Source organism: Mus musculus, chromosome 3 (genome assembly GCF_000001635.26).
Source record: "Mus musculus strain C57BL/6J chromosome 3, GRCm38.p6 C57BL/6J".
Taxonomy (NCBI): Eukaryota; Metazoa; Chordata; class Mammalia; order Rodentia; family Muridae; genus Mus; species Mus musculus.
Genome location: NC_000069.6, coordinates 105,770,118 through 105,795,859, shown reverse-complemented (window position 1 = coordinate 105,795,859; position 25,742 = coordinate 105,770,118). Strand labels below are relative to the sequence as shown.

Here is a 25,742-nt window from a genome sequence, read left to right as displayed (position 1 = left end):
ATAATCTAGCACAAATCTATTGAATGTGTTTGAAACTGTCCTTTCAGTTCAAATGTAAAAGTATTGTATACTTTCATAAACCATTGATATTCATGTATACATTGATAACCGTGTATACATTCATGAACCATTGGTTCACTAACATTGAACCAGTGTCTTAAGTATAAATTTATTTTATTTTACTTAACTTTATGTGTGTATGGGTGTTTTGCCTGTGTGTTTGTCTGTGTACCAAACGAGTGTCTAATTGAATAAGCCAGAAGAGGGTGTCACATCCCCTGGAACTAGAGTTATGATGGTCAATGGCCATTGCATGGGTACTGGGAGCTGAACTCTAGTTCTCTGGAAGGGTACTAAGGATTCTTAAACTCTGAGCATCTCTCCAGCCCCTTAAAGGTTTTTTACTCCGCATATTTATGATCTCTGTTTTTATTATGTGCATGCCATGATGCATGTGTGGATGTCAGAGGACAGCTTGTAGGAGTTGGATCTCTCCTTCCACCATGCAGTTCTCAAGGATCAAACTCCCAGCCGAGAAGGTTGGATGAGTCAAAATTAAACTCTTTGTTGGACACATGTAAATGTGTAGTATTTCATGTTTTCTTTTTCTTCTTTCTTTTTTTTTTAAACCAGTACTACTTTTTAGTACTTGTCTGTCTGTTCATAAATACAGCAGCTTCATAAATACTATTTCTTAGTTGTCAAAAATATAGTAAAATAAAAATTATAGATTGTGATGTAGCTGAATACACACACACAATATACTGGAGTTGTTTCCTTGTTAAGCTATTGGTTTTAATTTTATGTTTAATGTCAAGATTTGGGATTTTTCTTTTCTTTTTTTGTAGAACAGATTTTTAATATTTTTCCCACATAAATTAAAATAATCTTGTGTCACTAAAATACCTAGTTAGGATGGATGGATATGCGGATACACCAAAAACATATATCAGGTTGTATTCTTAGTGAACTCTAGGAACTTGCCAGGTTTATTTTCAAATTTCTTCCTTCTCAGACCTAATTGACATAAGAAATAATAGTATATTTAGTTTGCAAAGTGAGGATAGATATTCTGGTTTTCCTATTTTGCATGTGTGAGTTTGGATTAATTTGACATTCACTTTCATCAGTCATACATAGAAAATCTGCTTAACTGTGGTGCTTTCTTTTGGGATTTTGGCTGTCCATTAAATGATAGGCCTTGTGTAGCATCATAAATACTATTGAGTTTCACATAACATCCTTTATACAATCTAAAAGTAACCATGGACATAATAGAACCTGGCAACAAGACTTAGGGGATTTTTGTCCTGAGAAATGTAGTTCCTATTCCAACTAATCTGACACGCCTCCTCTCACCTCCTGGGGGGTGGGGGAGAGATTACACATGGCAAGTTTTGAAAAGAACATAAGGGTGAAGAAGAAATCTACCATTTTTGATGGTCCCATTACACAGAGCAAACCACAAGCAGGCTTTCAGTATGGATTTTTCCAGTTTTTCCTTTGTGTGTACAGACTTTTCTTTTTTATAAAAGTTAGATTTGTGTCTTATACTATTTAGTTATTACTTTTCCTGTCTGTATGGACTGTTGGTCCTTTGGTTTAGAGCTTTAAGGTTGACTATTTATCATACTACTATTTTAAACAATGGAGAGACACTTTTGTACATTTATCATTGATTACATTTGTTTCTGTCTTTTCCTTCCTCCCTTTGCTTTAGGCTAGATTCCCAGAAATGGGATCTCAGGTCAGAGGGTAGTTGCCCTGTCTGAGTGTCTTGCTGCACCCTCGGTGGCATTGAGCAGGTTAGTTTTTTCCAGTTTTTGCCAGTGGGGTCAATCCATGCTAGAGACTTCATGGTAGTACCTCAGACTTCATATTATTAAGGATGTGGAACACTAAGAGTGGACATTTACAGTTCTTTTGAAAAAGTTGAAGTGAATTTCTTTTAAAATATTTTAGATGAAAATGATCTGTTATAAAATAGACAATGGCGTTGCAGTCTGAGCATTGTGCATTTTATTTATTTTGTTTTTTGTTTCTAAAATAATGAATATGAGAAAGTTTATTTTCTTGCAAAAAGGTAGAGGGGGTGGAGAGGGATGGTGGGAGGGAGAGACAGACAGACAGACAGACAGACATATTGTTCTGACTTAATAAACAGTGTTTACTAATGGCTCTGTTGTTAGGCAAACCTAGTCCAGAACCTTGCTTTAACACTTACGAAGTCCATGTTATTAACTTGATGATTTGGTATTTCTGAACCTTAGTTTCTTATTTTTAAAGGATCATAACAATAGTACTACCTACATCATAAGTTTGTTGAAAAGGTTTTAAATAATTTGTAAGGCGGCTTGGCTTATAATAGGCATTTAATAAAAAACAGCTAATTTGTTAATTATTTTGGCCAGTTTCAGAAGGGGGGGTACCTCACTTTTGTGACCTTGTTTACATGAACTAAGAGAGACACAAATGAACTGTGGTGTATAGTACTTAGGAGAGAGAGAATGGTAGACTCTGTGTCAGGAATGGCATATGAAAAGTCAGGAAGTTCAGAAGATGAAGAGTGGGATATTGATTTAACAGAGGGATGCTCTGCAGAGATGCTTAGTTAATCACACTGGCTGCTCTTGGAGAGGACCCCAGTTTGGTCCCCAACACTCACGTTGCTTGTAACTCTAGTTCCAAGGGACCCAGGACCTGTTCTGGTCTCTGTGAATACTGTAGGCATATATGTGGGCAAAATACTCATAAAAATATCTTCCCTAGGTGTAGTGGTTCATGCCTTTAAGCCCAGCACATGGGAGGCAGAGGCAGGCAGATCTCTATGAATTTAAGACCATTTAGCTTGGACTAAATAGCTAGCCAAATAGTAATATTTTTGTTTTTCTAAAAAATGTATAACTTGTGCAGAAATCTAATTTTCATTAGTGTTGTGAAGTGATTAGTTTAACTAGTTAATAGAGAATTCTTAGTTTTATATTTTCTATTTCTGGAAATATTGTAAAACTGTTCGCTGTAAGGTGAAATTCTTTTTCATGGGTTAAATTTATTTTATTTTATTTTATTTTATTTTATTTTATTTTATATGTATGGGTGTTTTATCTTTGTGTATATCTGTGTCAGAGAGAATTAGATCCTTTAGAACTGGAGTATGTATAGCTTTAAGCTGCCATGTGGGTGCTGGGACTTGAACTCACATCCTATCTTAACTGCTGAGACATCTCTCAACTCAGCCCACTCCATTTTTTACATTCGGTGTAAATGGTCCTAGACTTGGAAAGCATCAGTGAAGCGAGCAGAGAAGGTACACTACGGCAGCCTGGAAGTCAAGGCAGTGAGATAGAGAGCAGCTCCCGCACGGGACGCTGACCTTCAGAGGAAGCATGCAAGCATTCCCAGTCTTCCTGTTGCAAGTTTTCTCTTGGTCTGTTTTTTAAACGAGCTTTCAGACCCAGTTTTAGTCATTCTAGTACCTGACTCTAGTACTTTCCACTTGGCTGAAAAACCTGTATGCAAAGTTGATCTGACTTTTGATATCAATCTGAAAATAATTCATATGAACTGTGAGTTAGGTGCTCAGTATTATACAGTTGAAAGCCAAACAACTCTCTTTTAGTTTTAAGATGTTTATATTTTTGCCAGGCATGGTGGTGCACACCTTTAATCCCAGCACTTGGGAGGCAGAGGCAGGTGAATTTCTGAGTTCCAGGACAGCCTGGTCTACAGAGTGAGTTCCAGGACAGCCAGGGCTGCATAGAGAAACCCTGTCGTGAAAAAACAAAACAAAACAAAAAGGTTTATATTTTTAAACTAGTTCTCATTTCTTTCTTTCTATTTTTTTTTAGATTTATTTATTATTATATCTAAGTACACTGTAGCTGTCTTCAGACACACCAGAAGAGGGCATCCGATCTCTTTACGGAAGGTTGTGAGCCACCATGTGGTTGCTGGGATTTGAACTCAGGACCTTCGGAAGAGCAGTCAGTACTCTTAACCTCTGAGCCATCTCTCCAGTCGCCTTATTTCTTTCTTAATGTTTTTTTTTCTTCCCTCCAAATAATGTCTAAATTCAGAAATGAAATCTTTAAGATGCTAGGAATTAAAATCCTGGCCTGCATGTGGCCAGGCACGTACTCCATCACTAAGCTCCAGATTTAGTCCCTTGTTAAGGTTTGTTCAGCTACCATTTTAGGGTATATTATTAAAATGACTCAATTAAAACCCTTTTTGTTTTAGTTTTAAGAGGTAGGGTCTTAATATGTTACCTAAGCTACCCCAAAATTCCTGGACTCAAGTGAGTCTACTGCACTGTGCCAGTCTCAGTAGCTGGTTTGGCTTATTCGTCCATTTTTACATGAGGTGACTTAAAGTGTGTGAGACTCGCCTTTATGCCACAGTTTTGAAGCCAGTGAGGCTGGTAGGGAACAAATCACATAGGACTGTGGAATGGTTTGATTCTGTGATAAATAGAAAGGGAAGGCACACTGCTCATCACTTCCTGTGTGGATAGGTATATGTAACACTTGGGTCTGAAGGCAGTGCTACTAAGAATACTAGCTAAAAACAAATCTGCAAGGTAAACAGCAGTTTCTTGTCTGTTAATCTCCACCCCCCATCTCTCTTACTGTGGTGTGTGTGTTTATGAATTATGGGCACTGGTACAAACCATGGCTCCTGTGTGGAAGTGGAGATTAGAGGACTACCTTTGGTGTTAGGCCTTACTTTCCACCTTGTTTTGAGATGGAGTTCTCTTGTTTGCTGTGTATGTCAAGATAGCTGGCCTGTCCTTTGAGTTTGAGTTCTCCTCTCTCCTCCATAGGTGTACTGGGATTGATTACAGAGACACCTTGCCCAGTCCAGCTTTATGTGGGTTTTTGAGGTTTAACGTAGGTCCTCTCACCTGCCCAACTGAGCCCTCCCCCCATATCACTTTTTAAAAAAATTTTTAAATACAACATTACTGTTTTCTCCAGGAATCTACAGAGATCAGAATAAATTACTTTTAGTATTGCAAAAAGCCTAATAAAATTGTGTATTTTTGGTATGGTAGTGTACACCTTTAATTTCAGCCCTTGGGAGGCCAATTTAGGAGGATCTGAATTTAGAGTCATCCTACTCTACACATTGAGTTCTATGCCAGCCAGGGCTACCTAGCTACACAGCAGAAATCCTCTGTCTAAAATAAAAGAACTCCCCCTGCCAGTGTGTGTGTGTGTGTGTGTGTGTGTGTGTGTGTGTGTGTGTTTGTGTCTCAATAGAAGTATGTACATAAACTATTGCCTATCTTTGTTTTTTTAACTGGTAACATGTAGACTCAAGTCTTTGGGCCTGGTTTCTATCACTCATTAACTTATAGTTAATGTCAGAATGTTTGCCTAGTATGTAAGAGCGTAATGGGTTTTATTCCTCAGTCTGTGAAATTTTCTTTGTTTGTTTGTGGTGGGGAGAACTTAGCATTGAATTACATTAGTTTTTAAGTCTAAAAATTTGAGAATTCTGATTAGCCTTTACTTAATCTGACTAGCAAAGTACCAATGTACTTGGTACAGAAAGCTCTTTAAGAACATGGAATCCATAGAGGCTACGTGTTTTCATAGGAAGGTTAGAAACCACTGATAAATTTTGTAATCTCCTTGGGAACTTAAAGAAAGGAACTAATATTTTTTTGCTGGTAGAAGTCTTATCATTCCACTTAAACTGCATAGTAAGTCTCTGAAGTAAATACTGGTTGTCTTAGCTTGCTAGTGTTAAGATACAGTAACAGACATTATCACAGTTTGGGGAGGAAAGGGTTTATTTCATCTTACAACTCTGAGCTCACATTCCATCACAGAAGGAAGTCAAGGCAGGAACTTGCAGACAGGAACTGAAACAGGAACTCAGAGGAGCGTGGATTGCTTCTCTTGGCTTGCTTAGCCTGCTTTCTTATACAACTCAGGGCCACCTGTCCAAGGGTGACATCTGCCCACCTACATCAGTCATTAATCAAGAAAATACATTACAGACTTACAGGCAGTTTGAATGGAGGTATTGTTCTCAATTAATGCTCTTCTTCCTAGATAACTTTAGCTTGTAACTTTAGCTTGACAAAATAACAACAAACCACCCTCACTATCACAGTATAAAACATTCCAGTTTTTGAAAGCCTACAATCTGAAAGAATTCACATTAAAAGTTTAGTCTTTTTTATATATCATTTCTTTAAAGTTCTAAACCTCTCTAAAACATCCAGCGCTTCTCTAAAATATCCACTTTTTCTCAGATTTCTAAGTCTGTCAAGATTTCTGACTCTAAAATTCTGAAGTCTTATCATCTGTGGGCTCTTGTAAAATCAAAAATGGGTTGCATATTTATGGGGGAAGAACCAGGGCACTGTCACAATCAAATCAAGTGGTACTAAACTTCTACAGTGTTAAGAGTTCAGTAGTTTGACTTCTGGAACCTACTTTTGATCCTCTGGGCTTCAAAGGGTCTGGACCACTTCTCTGGTTCCATTTTCTGCAGCACACATAGCTTGTTTCCTAGGATCACGGCCAGGTCCACTCCAAGGCCGCTGCTGTCTTTGGTAGTGCTGACAGGGTACTGGGATCTCCCCTGTAACTGGGCTGCACTTTCATTAATAGCCTCTCCTGGGATCTCTTCACTACTCTAAGCCGGCTTCATGGTATCAAGCCTCAACTTCTCTCTATGGGACTCTCTTCAATTTGAGGCTTCTACTGCAACGGAGGGTTCACCTTCACAAGGGGCCTTTTTCATAGTGCCATGCTTCAGCAGTTCTCCATAACCCCTTGATGCCTTCAAAACTTTCTCAGCTTCAGCTAAAAGACAACCCAGAAAGCAAAGGTTTTTACTTGTGGTGTTGGTCTCTTTTAATCACAGCTCCAGCTGATGAGAGACTACAAATTTTTTTGTTTGTTTTTGATATATATATGTATGTAATGTATATATAGATATCCATATCTATATATACATATACATACATACACATACACACACACACACACATATATTCAAGACAGGATTTCTTTGTGTAGCCCTGGCTGTCGTGGAACTAGCTCTGTAGACCAGGCTGGCCTCAAACTCACAGAGATCCATCTGCCTTTGCCTGGCATTAAAGGTGCACACTACCACCACCTTTAAAAAGACTACAGATTCTTTTTCTTAATTTATATTACTAGAGATTCTTTTATTTATTTACATTCTAAATTTTGTCCCCTCTCTCAGCCCCCTTTGCAGAGTTCTTCCTCCCATTCCTCTCACCTCTGAGAGCCCCGCCTCCAAATCTTCCCCCTCCCTAAGGCATCAAGTTTCTACAGGATTAGGCACATCCTCTCCCACTGAGGCCAGAAAAGGCAGTTCTCTGCTATATATGAGGGGGCCAGGGGATGGGGTGATGTGGAGTTGGTTCAGACCATCCCAGGGGTTCAGGTTAGTTGACACTGTTGGTCTTCCTGTGGGGTTGCCATTCCTTTCAGTTCCTTCAGTCTTTCCCCTAACTCTTCCATAGGGGTCCCCAGACCTCAGTCCAGTGCTTGGCTGTATCTACATCTGTCTCAGTCAGCTGCTGGGAGAGCCTCTCAGAGGACAGCCATGCTAAGCTCCTGTCTGCAAGTCCAGTATAGCATCAGTAATAGTGTCAGGGTATGGTTCCCACTCATGAGATGGATCCCAAGTTGGACCTGTCACTGGTCAGCCATTTGTTCACTCTTTGCTCCACTTTTGTCCCTGCATTTCTTTTAGGAACAGTTTTGGGTCAGAAAATTTGAAGGTGGGTTGGTGACCTCATCCCTCCACAGGAGGCCCTGTCTAATTACTGGAAGTGGTCTCTTGAGGTTCCATATCCCCACTGTTAGGCATTTTGGCTAAGTATCCAACATATATAAAGAACTCAAGAAGTTAGACTCAAAAAGCCAAATAACTCAATTAAAAAATGGGGTACAGAGCTAAACAGAATTCTCAACAGAGAAATCTTGAATGGCTGAGAAGTACTTAAAGAAATGTTCAGCATCCTTAGACATCAGGGAAATGTAAATAAAAATGACCCCGAGATTCAACTTTATACCAATCAGAATGGTTAAGAGCACTGACTGCTTTCCCAGAGGTCCTGAATTCAATTCCCAGCAACCACGTGGTGGTTCACAACCATCTGTAATGGGATCTGATGCCCTCTTTTGGTGTGTCTGAAGATAGTGACAGTGCACTTACAAATATAAAATACATAAATATAAAAACAAAAAAACTCAAGTGACAGCACATGCTGGGGAGAGTGTGGAGAAAGGGGAACAAACACTCCTCCATAGCTGGTCGACTTGCAAGCTGGTATAACCACTGTTCTATCAGTGGTTCCTGGAAGTTCCTCAAGAAATAGTTTCTACCTGAACACCCAGCTATACTGCTCCTGGCCACATACCCAAAAGATGATACACCATACCAAGGACGTGCTACACTATGTTCATAGCAGCCTTATTCGTAATGGCCAGAAACTGGAAGCAACCCAGATGTCCCTCAACTGAAGAATGGATACAGAAAGTGTGGTTCATTTACACAATGAAGTACTATTCAGCTTTTAAAAACAAGGGCATCATGAATTTTGCAGGATGGATGGGACTAGAAAGTATCACCCTGACTGAGTTAATCCAGACCCAAAATGACATGCATGATATGTTCTCACTGATAAGTGGATATTAGCCAAAAAGTACAGAATACCCAGGATACACCTCACAGACCCTAAGAAGTTAAAAAAGAAGAAAAGCCCAAGTGAGGATGCTTCAGTCCCGCTTAGGTTCTTAACATAAAATACCATATAAATGCCCCCAGAAGCGTCTTTCTTCCCTTTGAAATGTCAAGTCAGGCCTCTATCATCTGCTTTGCTTTTAGCATTATCCTCCAGATAAACAGCTTACCAAGTTTTGAACACTCAATGACTTTTCTAACCCAAAGTTCTGAATTCTTTCTGCAGTCCTCCCAAAAAACATGGTTATATCTACCACAGCAGTACTCAGTGATCTGATAGCAATTTCCGTCTTAGCTTTGTATTACTGTGAGAGAGCCCATGACCAAAAATGATTTGGGGAAGAAAGTGTTTATTTCAGCTTACAGCTCAGCTCACATTCCATCACTGAGAGAAGTCAGGGTAGGAACTGAAGCCAAAACTGAAGCCAAGGGGATCACTGCTTACTGGATTGCTCCTCCTGGATGGCACAGCCCCCTGTTGGCTGGAACCACGCACATCCATCATCAATCAAGAAAATGTCCTACAGAATTGCCTATAGGGAGTCTGGATGGAGCTATGTTCTCCATTGAGTTTTCTCTTTACAGATAACTCTAGCTTGTATCAAGTTGAAAAAACAACAAAAACAAAGCAAAACAACCAACCCGGGCATTTTTAATCTTAGGTTCTTATAAGGGATTAAAATAAAGGTAGTTGTGTGCTTTATGAAAACTCACACAACTCTAAGTATTATTATGCTGATACAAAGCTTCCCAAAAGATGAGTAGCATAAGGCAAAAAAATAGGTGCTCAGTAATTGTGTGTCCTGCTTAAAAACATGAATGAAGGACTTAGTAACAAGGAACTATCTCTGTACCAGTTATCTGTTCTTTAGTAAAACTACACTGTTTTCCTCTTAGGTCTAGACTGTATAGAAAGTTTCTTCAGAAATGACTGCTAAGTCAAGCTGGAGAGGTGGCTCAGCTATTAAAAGCATTGCTGCTCTTCTAGAAGACCTGGGTTCTATTCCCAGCATGTACATGGTGCCTCTCAACCATCTGTTATTCTCAGGGGCTCTGATGCCCCTTCTGACTTTTGTGGGAACTGCATGCATGTGGTACAAAACACTCATACATATTATAAATTAATATATGAAAAAAAGTTGCTTCAGCTTTTTTTGTTATCCTCTTCTTCAGTGAGAGTTAAAGTACTTATAATAAAATGTTCTTCAAAACTCCTGAGGGCAGTGAAAAATCAGATACTTTCTTTCTTTTTTTTTTTTTTTTTAAATTTATTCTTCTCTCATACATCTCTACTGAAGTTTCCCCTTCTTCTTCTCCCAATCCATGCCTCCCACCTATCTTGAGATCCATTGATCATTCAGAAAAGAGCAGGCCTCCCAGGGAAACCAACCCAACACTATATAACAAATTTAAGTTTACCATTATTTTTAATCTTAAGGAATGGATGCCCACCTAGAAATTAAAGTAAGTTGACAGAGGGAAGTTGGAGACATGAAGGGATAATGATAGAAGGTTTACTGTAGGAGAATACTTGGCATGCGAGAGAGTTGCTTTTCTAGATGTAGGCAAATCATTTATTTTCACAGAGCAGAAATGAAAATGGTGAAATGTGGGCCATGAGGAGGTAGGTTAATGTTGAAGGAGGTGCATGCCCTGTATGGGCTGCTGTAGCTCACTGAGACCTTCAGAGAGATGATGATGCGTCAGCCATCGTTCAGTGCTCACAGTTTCATGGGGGTGTGCCATCTCTCTAGGAGTAGTGTAAGCCCAGACAGAATGAGAAAGTTTGTTTTGGAAAGAAAAAAATTTAATTTAATTATTTATTTTGCCAGAGACTAACATAATTTGACAGGCTTTTAAAAAAGATAACTTTATATAATAGTTTGATTTCTTTTTAATAGTGTCAATTTTTTTCTGCTAAACTAATGTTTAATGGATTTTAAAAAGAAAGATTTATTCATTTATTTATTTCATGTATGTGAATATATTCTCACTACCTTCAGACAGACCAGAAGAGGGCATCAGATCCCATTACAGATGGTTGTGAGCCACCATGTGGTTGCTGGGAATTGAACTCAGGACCTCTGGAAGAGCAGTCAGTGCTCTTAATTGTTGAGCCATCTCTCCAGCTGTTTAATGGATGCTAATGAAGTAATTTGTGAGTTTATTTCTAATCTGCTTTTTAGATCCTAGTAGACATGTGTGGTGGCACATGCCTAATCCCAGCATTTTTGCATGTGATGGCTGTACATGAATTTCTGTGAGTTGGGAGACCAGTCTAGTCTACAGAGAATGCCAGGTACACAGGACACAGTTCTGTCTCACAAAACAAAACAAAACAAAACAAAACAAAAATAAAAAACCTTTGCTTTTGTTTGTAATTCTTTCTAAAAACCCAACTTTGCTAGTGTAGGCTATTTTATTCTAAGTTTTTTTCACTTTACTCCCATGGTTTAATAATGGTATATAGCTTTTTGGTATGAAGTTTTCATTCTTCAGAAAGTATTTCACATGTAAATTCAAGTATTATTTTCTATATAACTATATATCTGAATTTTAATGATACAACTTTCATAAGTTTAATTAATGTAAGAATGTCATTAATTTATGGAAAGTTTTGAGCAAGTAATGTGGAAAGAGATCTTAATCTTAAGATCTGCTTTTATCCCTGTGTTAGATGTATGCTGTTTCTTTTGCATTCCTATGATAAGAAGTCTGGAACTTTAGAAGCTCAGAATTGGTCAATGCTGAGGAACAAATCCTCTCACACTTTCTATCAGCAGGCAGGCACGGTGATACTGTGCTAAGTCCTCCTCTCAGTCCTCCTTTTCAAACATTCCTGTGTCTTTTGATACTTAGTTCTAAACCTTAGGACAGACTTCAGTAGTAAAACATGCCTTGACTTTTAAGTAAATGTTTAGTAACCTCTGACTAGTCTTTTTAGTCAAATGTTACACTTTTTACACAGAATATCAGCATTATAATTCAGTAGCATTGTAACTCCAGCCTGCATTTAGAGCAGTGGATAAGTTCAGTTTTAGAAGCTGTGTCGTCCCATTGTCCCCATTGTGCTTTAGACTTGGGCTACTGTCACCAATAGAACAAGCTTGAGCTCCTGTCACCACTCAGTACCATCTGCTTGTGTGTGTGTGTAAGGAATAGTAAGCCTTAGATAATGGCTACAAAGAGTCATTGCTTTATTGTCTTCTTAGCTGGCTCTGTTTAGGTTCTTGTATGCTGGGCTGAGTTTTCACTCCTTAGACCTTTAAAAAGTCTAAAAGTGCCTAAGTTGGAAAAAGTTATTTTAAAAACAATCAAATACTAATAAGAGAGTTGTCTTTACAAGACGAACCATCATCCCTTCCCTTCCATCCTGTGGTTAATTTTCACAGTGTATTAAATCAGGTTTTTAGTCCTATAAGCCACAGTGGTTTTTTTGTACAGCAAACCATAAAAAGTGTCAGTTGTTAAGGGGAAGGAGCAGATGAGCTGTGCCTATGGGGTTTTCACGGCCATATGTGTGAAGTTTGTATTAGTGCAGAGTACAACAGACAAAGAAATAAGGTCTTAAATTGTTACCTCCAAATCATGGGGCTATGGACAGTTATTTTAACACAGGGTCACGTGGTGTAGCTCACAGTGGCCTGAATTGGAGGTCCTTGTACCTCCAGGCTGCTGACAGTCCAGCCATGCACTCCACCATCCCTTGGCTCATTACATTCCTTTAACCTTTTATTTTTGGAGCTTTACCCATTATACTGTTTATATATTTTATACTCAGAAAATAAAAGCTCTAATATGAATTTTATTAGAGTATGAAATTAATTTTAAAGATGAACGTTCTTAAATAAAATTAGTTAAACACTACATAATTTAATAAATATAGCATTTGAAGTAGAATTATGAGAATTTTTATATGATTAGAATTTGTGGTCAAACTAAACAGGAGCAAAATTGACTTTCTAGTTTCTGAAAATGGGGAATGAGAGATCCGGAAAAGGTCTTAAGTGTTTATGATAGCATGCCCTGGAAACTTTTATCATTGTAATTGCCCAGTTACATTGATTTTCACCACTTTATTGGTAATTGTTTATAACAGAACTTAATTTTATTCCTCTAAGTGGTATGCTAAGTCTCATTCTGTGTCAATCATAATGTATCTGTGACCAGCAGAATATTGGGCAAAAAATTTGATGTAATACTTGGTAGGTGTTTTTAACCTCCTTCATTTTCAGTTTCTGCAAAATGGAAAAATGAATGGTATCTAAGCTTTAGGCATGTCTGAAAGTTAAATAAGTATGCCCGAAATACGAAAAGCACTTAAAACTTTACTCCTGCTGTTCTTATTAGCAAAAGTTGGCTTTACTGCCTCTCAGACACTAGAGTAGAAGATCTCTAGAGACTGGCGGTGTATGTGTGTGCACATGCATGAAGCCAGAGGTCAGTATCAGTGCCTCCCTCGCTTCTTTTCAACAGTGTCTCATTACTGAACCCAAAGCTCACTGATTGAACTAGCCTTTCACGCCAGTGAGTTTCAGGGATCGACCTCTCTCCTGCCCTCACAGTGCTGTGCTGAGATTACAGATGCTGACCGCTGCACATACGCAGCGTTTGCTTAGTTCTCCATGCTGGCAATGCCAGGACTTTACCAGCTTACTGTACCCCCAGGCATTCCCCATTAGTTGAGTATGGCAGTTAGCAGTTACATTTATTTAGGCAGGTAATGTTTTAAAGTTAATGTATAAAATATATCTTTGACATTCCTATCTTAACATTTTAGAATTAAAGTAACATGGAAAATCTGTAACAGTATAGGCAGAGTGCTGGATTTGTGTGTTTAAGTACTCATTCTCTGAATATGATCTGGGGTAGAGCCAGGAAAGCCAGCTGTACTTTATAGTCTTCTGGTGTTCCTCAGGTGATAGAGATATGATACTCTTCCAGTTTTTTTTTTTTTCTTTCCATGGTTTTTATTTTAGAATTAAATGTATGTGTTGAAGTTGGGGAGAGTGGTATTCATTGGGTTGCTTTGATTGGTCTATATTTTGGAATTTTTTCTGCCTCAGTCTCCCAAGGTGTCATGATTGTAGACACAAGCCACCATATCCTAGCAGGTTTTATTTTTGAAGCTATAGAAATAAAAGTATACATTTTACATTCACTAATAAAAAATAACGATGTCAACTTCTCAATGTATGTTCATTTTGACCTTGTAAATTCATTAAATGTACACAGATTATGTGGCTCAAACTCAGGTTTTACCAGATTTATTTTGAGAAATGAAGTGTTGTTGGAGATGCATCTCGGTGTAGAATACTTGTGGAGCAGGCACTAAGTCCTGGGTTTGACCCATCCTATGTCCTTAGGAAAAAAACAAAAGGAAAGAAGAAAGCAGAGCATACCAGCGAGGCATAGCTAGAGTGAATATTTGCTTTCTGTGTATCTGTGGTTTATTAGGAAAGGTAGGGCTTGCTTTTCACCCCAGAGAGCTAAATTTTCTGCCATCAAGAGTGGATCCAAAGACCTAAAAGAAAACAAAGGAAAAAACCGTTTAACTTTACTTTCTAGCCTATTAATATTTTGGTGTACAGCATTCTCCAAATTGTTTAATGTAGTTCTTCCATCAACAGAAACCAAATCAGATATATAGTATTTCATGTTCCCCTTTTCAGAACAAATGAACATACTTTAACTTCCTATTAATGGACAGATAACATAGATGCTTAACTGTTATTTAAATGATTCCCTATAGCATCCCATGGTGTTTTTTTTTTTTAAATAAAAGTTGTTCAGTGAATATTATGGTTAGTTTTTCCCTTATGCATCTTAACTTACGTCCTCAGGATAGTTTCAAAAAATAAGAATTATTTATTGTATATATTTTAATACTTTTAGTACATATGACTTGGAAAATCAAAGTTCCTTTCTCCAAAGACAATCACCATTAGAGTGTTTGTTCAGCACTGTATTCTTGAAATGGGAAAGTAAACTGTAGGTTCACTGTGGGCAGGTGCTTCTGAAGGGATGTTGGCAATGTTTTCATTCCATGTGCATGAGTCTTACTCTTTAAAGCAGCGTGTCCCTTCTTCTGCCGAAGGATCTTTTTGTTTCCCACCTCTTTGTTTGCTTGTGTCTGTCTCATAAATTCCTGACTGCGATAGAGTCGCTGGATCACTTAAGAATTGAAAATGCTTTATATGCTCATCTTTCTGCTATTTCATTCTTTTGGTATTGGCACCAGATTTTAACTGCAATATTTTTATAGTCCTTTAAATAAAGAAATAGAAAATATTTGGTATCTGTGCAGGTGTGCCTGTATAATTTTCATATACAGCTTAATTTTGGCTCTAATTTTAAAAAGTACTTTTAAGCCAAGTGTGTATATGTGTGTATGTGTGTGTGTGTGTGTGTGTGAGAGAGAGACAGACAGACAGACAGACAGAGAGAGAGGATGAATTATATACCAGATTAGAATAATACATACATTTAATAACTTTTTAGTTCCTGGCCATAATTCAGAATTCTAAAGCTACCACTGAGTTTGTTATCTGTATTATAAAGTACTTGTAAGCACAGTAAATAAATAAAAAGGCTGTGTATTCTTGAGGGTACCTGAAAGCAAAACGTATTGTCTTTTAATACCTTTTAATCTTTATTGATTGAAGAAGTATGAACTTATACATATAGTCTTTGATTTGGAATTTGTTTTGTTTCAAGATAGATGTATCCTTCCCTCTCTCTTCTGGTGAAGTATTTATTTTTGGCATCTTATACTGTTCTGTTTTGGTTTATTTATAGAGTTATTGATGTATTTCCTATACTTTCTTAAGGTTTACACTCTCATAAATCAACCTATACCAGAATAGGATTATCCTAGGTGATACTTCTGACTCAGTATTTTTTATACAATCTTAATGTAATTAATACTATGCTAGATTCAAGCAGGTTTCTTTATGGAACCTCTGTAAACATTTCAAGAAACTATATTTAAGTTTTTAAAAATGTTTTTAGCTTTTAAAAATATATTCATTTCTTTCAGATTCATTTCTCCTATATAAATTTAGCTACTTGTACAATTTTTAAATACTTTGAATGTTAGTTCTGATTATTTTAATAATTACCCATAATCTATCTTCCTTCCTTCTTTCCTCCTTTCCTCCCTTCCTTCCTTCCTCCCTTCCCTCCTTCCTTCCTTTTTTTCATTTTTGAAGCAGTGTCTCTTTATGTAGATAAGGGTGGTCCTTAACTCACAAGAGACCTAGCTGGTTCTGCTTCCTGACTGTTGGGACTAAAGGTGTGTGTCACTATGCCCCAGCCTGTGAAAGTCTTTTTAAAAGGACCCCCTCAAGTGCATTTTTAAAGCTGATCTCAGTGACACACACACACACACACACACACACACACACACACACACACACCTGTAATCCCAGCACTCAAGAGACACAGGTAATTAATTGTTCAGCCATCAGGAGAGAAACTTCCTCCTGTACCAGATGGGAACAGATAATAGAGACCTACAGCCAGACATTACAGAGTGAGAGACCTTGGGGCACTCAGCCCTAAATGGGATATCTCCATCAAATTCCTCTCCTCTGAGCTCAGGGAACCCTGCAGAAAAGGAGAAAGAAAGTGTAAGACCCAAGCAAACAAGGCCCTCTAAAGGAACATGAGCAAAGCTCATATGAACTCACAGAGACAAAAGCAGAATGCACAGTTCTGTACCAGGTCCTCAGTGATTATGTTATGGCTTCCAGTTTAGTGTTTTTATGGGATTACTGAGTGTGTGAACAAGTGGGTCTCTTTATTTTGTGCCTTCTCTTGGGCTTTTTCCTTTGTTGGTTTGTCTTGTCCAACTTCAATGTGCTTCAATGTGATAGGTTTTGTTTTATCGTTTTTTTTTTTTGTTGTTGTTGGTTTTTTTTTTTTTTGGTTTTTCGAGACAGGGTTTCTCTGTATAGCCCTGGCTGTCCTGGAACTCACTTTGTAGACCAGGCTGGCCTCGAACTCAGAAATCCACCTGCTTCTGCCTCCCAAGTGCTGGGATTAAAGGCGTGCGCCACCACCACCCGGCTTTTGTTTTATCTTATTATAAATTATTTTGTTATATATTTCTTTAAAATGAATAAATGAATGACAGGCAGGCAGGCAGGCAGACAGACAGACAGACCAACCGACCTAGTCACTAGGGTAAAGGTTAACAACTGAACTGTTGTAATCCTGCTGGGAGAGGGAAAATCAGTTTTCTCCAATGGAGTGACACTGGGTATATCAACCACTACAGAGAAGGCCTCATGTTCAGCATAGTTGACCAACATATAATGGACTCTACAGTTGGGTGTGTGTGTGTGTGTGTGTGTTTGTGTGTGTATTTGGTTACAGTTGGGTGTTATTTGTTTGGGTGTGGTGCTTTGTTTTCTTGGTTGTATGGTTGTAACGGGTTGGGTGGATAGGAAGGGGAGAGGATCTGGAGGGATTTGAGGGAGGGGAAGGATATGGTCAAAATATAAAGTTAAAAATTGTTTTAAATAACAAAAAGTATAATAAAAAAGAACTTTCAAATAAATTCACACACCAGGGTGGGGGAGGGGCAAGAGAAATGAAAGTTTGAGGCTAGCCATTAAGTAATGATCTTGCTATATTTTATTTAAAAGTGAGATTTTAATTACTCTTAGTGTTCTGGCATGTTCACACCTAGAATAAAGGCTGGTTGTACTAAATCTGCAATTCATGGTGTACACCTGCCCCTCCACAGTTCAGACAGGATTGCTCCCAAGTACTAGTAGATTTTCTTGGAATTAAGTGGTTACTAGGTTAATTAGGTTCATTTTAGAAAAACTGATCTTGGAACTAGAGAGATGGCTTTTTGGTTAAGAGCAAGCAGTGCTCTTCCAGAGGACCTGGGCTTGGTTCCCAGCATTCACACTGGGCAGTTCACAACTGCTTGTAACAAGAGCTCCGCGTTCATGACACCTCTGGCCTCAGCGGGAACCTGTGTCAGGTGCACATAACCACACACATTCACTTAGTTAAAACTAATAACAGTAAATCCTTTTGAAAAAAAGCCCATCTTGATTTGTATTAGTGCTGTTTATCAAAGTGAAAACAGCCCTTTCTCTGATAGTAGTTTTTTTTTTTTGTTTTGTTTTGTCTGGTTTTGCTTTTTTTTTCCCCCCCTTGGTTTTTCGAGATGGGGTTTCTCTGTGTAGCCCTGGCTGTCCTGGAACTCACTCTGTAGACCAGGCTGGCCTGGAACTCAGAAATCCGCCTGCCTCTGCCTCCCAAGCACTGGGATTAAAGGCGTGTGCCATCACCGCCCGGCTTGTTTTGCTTTTTGAGACAGGAGTCTCACTGTGTTGCCTTCAGCTCTCGTCTTCTGCCATGCCCTCTCAAGTCACTGAGGGCTTGCTACTCTGCTCGACTAGTAGTATCTTTTTAATGGAATGGTTATAAAAACCTAACATTTTAATTGTGAATTTATAGGCTGAGGTTTATTATTTAACCAAGTTGAAGATTTCATGCTTTGGCACAAGATACAGCTTTCATGAATTTTAAGTATTTACACAAAGCTGCTCTTTTATCTTAGCATCACAGTTACAAATGACAGCTTTTGCTTGAGAATTCATGCATTATGACTTCAGACCTCCCACCAAACCATGAGTAGCTTCACTATAGCTCTTACCCTGCTGACTGCCTACTTTGTTTCCTGAAGACCGAAGGTACAGTAAAATCGCAAACTAATTTAATAGATAGTGCATGAAAAGAAGATATACAATTTTAATTTAGTTTTGAGCTAAAATATGTGAAATAATACAAAAATTACAATGTATAATGGACATTTGTATTTTATAAAACTTAAAATATTTCCATTTTCTTACTCGTTTTCCATATATTCTTGCCTTATTAAGTATTGTGATGTCAGTACCCATAGGACTTTAATTAGTAATGGCCACATGATAACAAGGATTATTTAACGAGTCTTTCAGAGAATACATCTCCACTGCTTATAGAAATTGGGAGATTTCATTTTTATGTTTTGTACTCTTAACTAAAAGTAGATTGTCTTTCAGGAAAGTATCGAGTATTAGTAATATGTAGAAGCCCATTTTTTACTCTCATTCTTTTTGCCCTTTTAATAATAATTTCTCAGTTTAAGCACTAGAGCAATATGGAAAATTTTAAGTCAATTTAGAAAAGTTAATTTTTATGAAGTAATAAATTGCAGAAGCAGTAAATACAGATAATCAAAAAGTATAGAAGATTACAAGTAAAATAAAATGACTATTGATTTGTTATTTGTCCTGAGAGAAACTTCTATTAAAACATACATTTTTAAATTTTAATTATTATTATGAGTATTTTGCCTCATGTATGTCCATGCACTACATGTGTGCTGTGCCCAAAAAAGGGCATCAGATCTCCTGGGACTGCAGTTACAGATGGTTGTGAGCCACCATGTGGGTTCTGAGAATCAAGCCTGTTACTCAGGAAGAACAGACAATGCGCTTAGCCACTGAAACATCTCTCTGGCTTCCAAAATACGCATTTAAATATTTTGTAATTTTACTTTATTTTTTGGAAATGTAGGACAACAAATCAGGGTCTTGTGCATCCTAGGCAAGACCATGGCCTTTTAAGAGAGGGGTCCCCTATGTAGCTCAAACTGATTTCAAACCCAAGATCCTCCTTTCTTAGTTTCCAAAATGCTGAGGATACAAGCATGTGTCACCATCCTCAGCTAACAGCCTCTGTTTTAGCTTTGTATATTCACAAGCTTCTAAATTCAAGTATGAGCTGGGAATCTGGTGTAATGGTACATGGCACATGCCCAGGATCCCAGTATTTAGGAGGCAGGAAAAACACTTTGAACTATGAAATACATAGTGAGATCCTGTGTTTAAAAACAAAACAAAAATACAGATAAAGTGAAACACCAAAAAAAATAAATAAATAAAAATAAAATAAAACTTCAGGAAAGACAGTGATTAAGTCCATGGTACCATGGTTTTCTTTAGCAAGTTGTATGTAGATATAAATAGGCAAACATTTTTATAATGTTTGTAATTCTCTTTTTAAAAAAAAGTACCATTGCAAACTTGATTATTCCAGTTTTGGCTCATCTAAAGTTTATAATTTATTCAGGCACTGTACTGGCTGGTTTTGTGTCAACTTGACACAGACTGGGGTTATCACAGAGAAAGGAGCTTCAGTTGGGGAAGTACCTCCATGAGATCCAGCTGTGGGGTATTTTCTCAATTAGTGATCAAGGGGGAAAGGCCCCTTGTGGGTGGCACCATCTCTGGGCTGGTAATCTTGGTTCTATAAGAGAGCAGGCTGAGCAAGCCAGGGGAAGCAAGCCAGTAGAGAACATTCCTACATGGAGCTCTTGCTTTCTGACCTGCTTGAGTTCCAGTCCTGACTTCCTTGGTGATGAACAGCAGTGTGGAAGTGTAAGCTGAATAAACCCTTTCCTCCCCAGCTTGCTTCTTGGTCATGATGTTTGTGCAGGAATAGAAACCCTGACTAAAACAGGCACTATACAATGACTTTTAACAGTGGTCTCCCTAGGTTATTATATAGAGTGGAGAGGTTTGTATTAATAAGTAATGTGAATCATAACATTGTAACTCTACTGTTTGCGCACATGTTTGTGGCACACACACACAGGTGGGGGGACATGGAAGAAGAGGAAAAAGAAACTTATGAGTTAACATTTCATCTTCTGAGCTTCAGGGCTGGAGGAGGGTGGAGAGCGGGGAGGGAGAGGGCATGCACACCACAATTCAGCAGGAGACAGGAGGACTGGTGTCTATGAACTCATAGTATATAATAAGACTTGATAATGACAATAAGTGATTGTTACTGGTGTATGCTTCTTACATTCTACTCAGAAATTACATGTATGGAGTAGAAATGCAAAGCATTCTAGTTACACTTCCACTCAAAGACAAGTTGTCAAGTTTCTAGACTCTATCTGTGCTCTTCCTGCTTAACTTGTGTGTGTTTACTATAAAAGAAGATGCTATGTTTTGCTGGCAGCTGGTGAGCCTCATATATCTCTTGCTCACCTTAATTCTTGATTAATCATTTATCTTTGTCTGGTTTAATCTTTTATTTCATTCATCATAGTCCCAACACACACACACACACACACACACACACACACACACACACCTACCACTACCATTTAGCTAAGCTATTCAGTAGGTTATGCCATCTAGGGCATGGGCAAGTGCACTATGATGTTTCACAATGAAGACTCCTAGTGACTTAATTTCTCATATCCCTGCCCTTAAGTGACATGTGACTATACATTATTACAGGGAAAATCAACATCATTTGTGTAGTGCAAATTACAAGATGGCTGATAAGTCAGTATGATATTGAGGTTAACAACACAGTGTTAGAGCCAAACTGCTTGGATTATAATCATGATTCTATGATTTATGTCTGTTCTCATTGGTCAAGTTAGTTAATTTTATTACCTAATATAAGATGAAGATAATGGATCTCTACCTCATAGGAATGTTACAAGGATTGAAAACATAGTACACAAACAGTGTTCAAAACACTGTTTTGTACATGGTAAGTTGGCAATAAATAATAGTTACAGTCAATTTATTCTTTTGCAAGGGCTTACTGTATAGCTCAGCTGGCCTCCGGCTTGTGATTCTCCAGCCTCAGCCTTCCTCATACTGAAGACTGTACAACAGCACTCACCCTTTGTTCATTCTCTTTTCTTTCTATTTTAAATCATATTTTCTACCATTTCTACCTGTTTCTTGTCCATTTCCCCTGATAATATATTAATGCTTGCTTCAATAAATTAGACCAGGAAGTAGCAATTTTTCTCCATAAAAGGTAGCAGGTACTATATATTTTAGACTTTTAGGTCCATGGGGTCTCTTGAATATAGTCAACTTTCTATATCTGTACTTTCACCAACAGTGGGGTCAGAAACTTTCTGTAAGTTGTATCTTCTGAGAAACCTCAGTTTTTCTTCTTCAGGCCTTTGTGCAGTTTAGATGTTGCTTACCCACATTATTGAGGATAACATCTTAAAATGAACTGCCTGTAAATGTTAACCACACTTGCATAGTTACTGTAGAGCGGTACCAAGATGAGATTCCTGTTAGAATAACTGAGTACTGTAGCCTAGCCAGGTTGGTACGGCTCTCAAACAGTTCAGTAAATATTTATTCATCACAAAGATGAACAAGTGTTGGAAATGATGAATAATGAAAGCAGAAACATATGTTGGCTTGAAGGATAACAGAATAACAGAACTTAAGTTGAAATAAACAGGTAGAATCCCCAAGAGGAATTAGAATTAGGAATTAGGTATGTATGGGGTCCTTGACTTCACTGTGCAAGTGGTTTTCTTCTTATTTTTTTAAGGTGTACCATAGTCAAAATTAATGGGCTTTATCCATTAATTTTTCTTAAGATTAGCTTCCTGGGAAACTCATTGTAATGGCCTTACTTTGATTTTAGTTCATATTTCCTTTATTCAGTCCAGAGAAGGACACCTTGATTGACATTCACATCAAAACTGTATTTATGGAGATAAGGGTTGCTTTCCAATAGAGAATGAGAATACCGTTGTTGTCAAGAAAAGGGGCAAGAGGGACAATAGAGATTCAAAAATAATGTAACTAAATTCACCAGCTCTTGTTCCCACAGAGGGACAGGTGGTAAAGACCCAAACCAGGCCCAGAACATGTAAAATTCCACAAGCTCAGATAATGAGTTGAGGTCTTCACAGACATCATTGAAACTTGAAACTTTTGGGCCTTCTAATCTTTACAGAAATTATTCCTGTGCTTTAAAAGCAAAGATTTTTGTTCTGTATTCATTTAAGTTGTGTTTCTTATATTTCCTAAAGTGCATATTTGACTAACAACGGATAGAGAGAGGATATAATGTAGTACGTGAGGAACGTAGGCGAGGGTCCCCAGTCGCCAGCTACATTCTGAACACGTGGTTTTGGCTTGCATTAGAAGATGACTTGAGAGGCGTAAGTTTGTACAGTGACGAAAATCAAGCCCCTTACCTCTTCCTTCAGTTGGCCAGCCTCCCTATGTACTACTAATTCTCCTCTGAGTTTTCTTTGGGGAAGTCTGTTAAGAAGTGATGAGGGCCTTTATGAACACAGTGGAAATAGAGACAAAAAAGAGTAAATGGTTGAAAACAGTGTTTTAGAAAATGAAATTTGTAGAAGTAGCTTAGCTACCAGTCTCACAGATTGTAAGTTTTCTAGCTTTCAGGACTTGCAGAAATACGAAGGACAAGTAAAGAGGATGGCATCTGATGTGAGGACAGGTTCATGAGACTTGAGGACAAAAGATGATAGTGACCAGATTTGGTATATCAAGGTAACTCAGGCAGAAAGACAGACACTGCATATTCTTTCTTTTTGTGGATCCTAGCTCTGGAGATAGGTTTGAATACTGAGGAATTTTTCCTTATCAATTGTGAGTGTGTGTCTAATGTACATAACATTATTAGTCTCTCTAATTCGTACTGTGTTGAGAATTTGCTCTTCAGTGAAAATAGCTGCCCTATTTAGTGTCCAGGTCTAAGTTTACATATAAATTCCTTTGTAATCCTTATTCTTAAGATATATATATATAGTAACAATGTTAATATTTAGTAACAATAGTTTCCATTTTGTAGAGCTTATGTTTGTATGCTTAAACTTTGTCATTTAATATGAAAGTAATCTTGGTAATTTAGGGTTTATTCTCATATACTACATTTTATTTTTTAAATATATCTTAATTACTTTTTTAAAGTAGATATTTGCTTTTCCCATAATTATGACTATTCATAATTTTAATTACTTTTTATGAGTTTTTTTTTTACTTTCAGAGACCTTCATTTGAATGTTTTTTAAAAACATTTATTTTATGTTTATTTATTGCATATATGTATATACATGCTGCGTGAATGTCAGGGTAACTCTCTGGAATCAGCTGTGGTCCCAGAATGGAATTCAGTCAGGTTGTTAGGCTCAGTGACAAGTGTCTTCACCTGCTGAGCCATCTCACTGTCCCAGGGTGTGGATATCTGTGACCCTTGCCCACTGCTTTTCAGCACACTGGTATCAAATTCAAGGTCTTGTGTTCTACTTTCTCAATCTAATTTTCTCTAACCTACCACAGTAGGATCTCCTCACACATTCTAGATAAGCATTCATTCTATAACCAAGCTAATTTCCCAGACTGCTATCTAATATTTCTTTAGTTGAAAGAAAGATACAGTTCATTAAGAACTCTGGAGAGTTGGTTCAGTAGTTAAGAGTATTGGCTGCTTTTCCAGAGGACCCAGGTTCAATTCCCACACCCACATGACAGCTGACAATCACCCTTCTCTCCATTCCTAGGGGATCTGATGCCCTCTTGTGGCCTCTGCATTCACTGCACAAAGTGCACAGTCTAACATGCTAACTCAATGTACTTAAATAAATAAAAACAACTTTTTTTAAGAACTAGAATTAAAGAGATAGAACTGTGATTAAGAGATATTTTCATCAAGCAGGTTTTTCCCAGTGTTCACATTTTATTTCTAGTCATAAACACTTCTAACCAAAATGTTCTACTCAGTAATTTTCATGGTTAAATGTCTTAAGAACTTGCTCAGAATCACATTTTCTAAGAGGCTTTCATTGATGCCTGCAAACAGTCTCTTATTTTCTAGATTTGATGTAAACAATCGGGAATAATGAAAGTGAAGGTAGGGATAGTTGGTTATGTTGATGAAGATAAGTAGAGCTGAATAATTACAAATTATTTCCTGGTGCCATTTTTACCAACAGACAGTATTTCAAATATTTAATGTATTCTGTTTAGCAAGAATGGTAGCACATTTTCAAGCATTTTTTAGATCTGAAAACAGATCTAAAGTCATTGGTTTGGGCTTTATTTAAAGAATTCAGCCATCGTGAACAAAGAAACCTACTGAAACAGGACCAATTTTGAATTTTTAAGATAGCAGATAAAATTGATAATGAGAGTGAATCTATGAAGGAAGTATTGCCTTGTAGATCAGCCTGTTCTATTCTATTGGGTTCTGCTTATTGAGTCCCTTTTTTTTTTTTTTTTTTTTTTTTTTTTTAATTACCTTCTGGTCATTGGATAAGGAATGAAAGTGAAAGCACACATATTTTTTTCTTGCTTTATGTTTTTGCTGTGCTCATACTGTAGAAAATGATACATGATAAACACACTATTAACTTTACTAGTCCATAGGAAAGCTAGCATTTTAGATAGAGTTTAAGGTAAGCCTGCAAGTACCAGTCTTGTTCTTGGCTTCTGATTCTGGTTCCATAGATTATTGTGGGTGGTCGTTGGTAAAATACTTTTCCTTCCTGACAGCCCTACTTTTCCTCTCTCCTTCCCTCTCTCCCTCCCTCCCTCCCTCCCTCCCTCCCTCCCTCCCTCCCTCCCTCCCTCTGTCCTTCCTTTCTTATTGCCTTTTGAGACAAGATTTTACTCTGTAGCTAAAAGCTGTAACTCAAGCTGGTCTCAAACTGTGTCTCAGTGTCTCAGTTGCTGGAATTTCGTGAGGCTCCACTTCACACTGCTTTCTAACTTTACACTTTTTAGCTGTAAAATATGAAAATGTCATTAAAAAGGTGCACTCTTGTTATTTGTGGATTGGGTAGGACTGGAGATTGTTTTGTGTGTGCCTGTTTGTGGACACCAGAGGACAACCTCTAGTGGTTTTCTTGGGCTGCGGTCCACTTTTTTTTCCTTCAGTCAGGGTTGTTTGCTGCCTGGAACTCACCATTTAGGTTAGCCTTAGGAAAAATCTGTTTCCACTTCCCTACCGCTGGATCTATACATGTGAGCCACCAGGCATGCCCACATTCACACATGCACTTACACACACACAAACAGCACACACACACACTGATGGTTGGTTTTGTTGTTGTGGGAACTTTTGTTTTTATGAGTTCTGGAGCTTAAACTCAAGCCCTTGCGCTTGCAGATAAACCATTTTATTAA

At 37.8% G+C, this 25,742-nt stretch overlaps 1 protein-coding gene across 6 annotated transcripts in view; it reads left to right on the top strand.

Moving 5' to 3' along the window:
* Positions 1-25,742, top strand: part of Rap1a (RAS-related protein 1a) — a 74,135-nt gene that overhangs the window by 5,535 nt on the left and 42,858 nt on the right. The window contains exon 2 of one of the 6 annotated variants that reach the window (XM_006500907.4): positions 1,721-1,805. The exons of 4 other annotated variants lie outside the window; for them this stretch is intronic. The gene's annotated coding sequence lies outside the window, so the exon portion shown is untranslated. Of the gene's footprint in view, positions 1-1,720; positions 1,806-18,406; positions 18,453-25,742 lie in introns of those variants that run through there. One more of the 6 variants, XM_030252386.1, reaches the window with a different exon arrangement.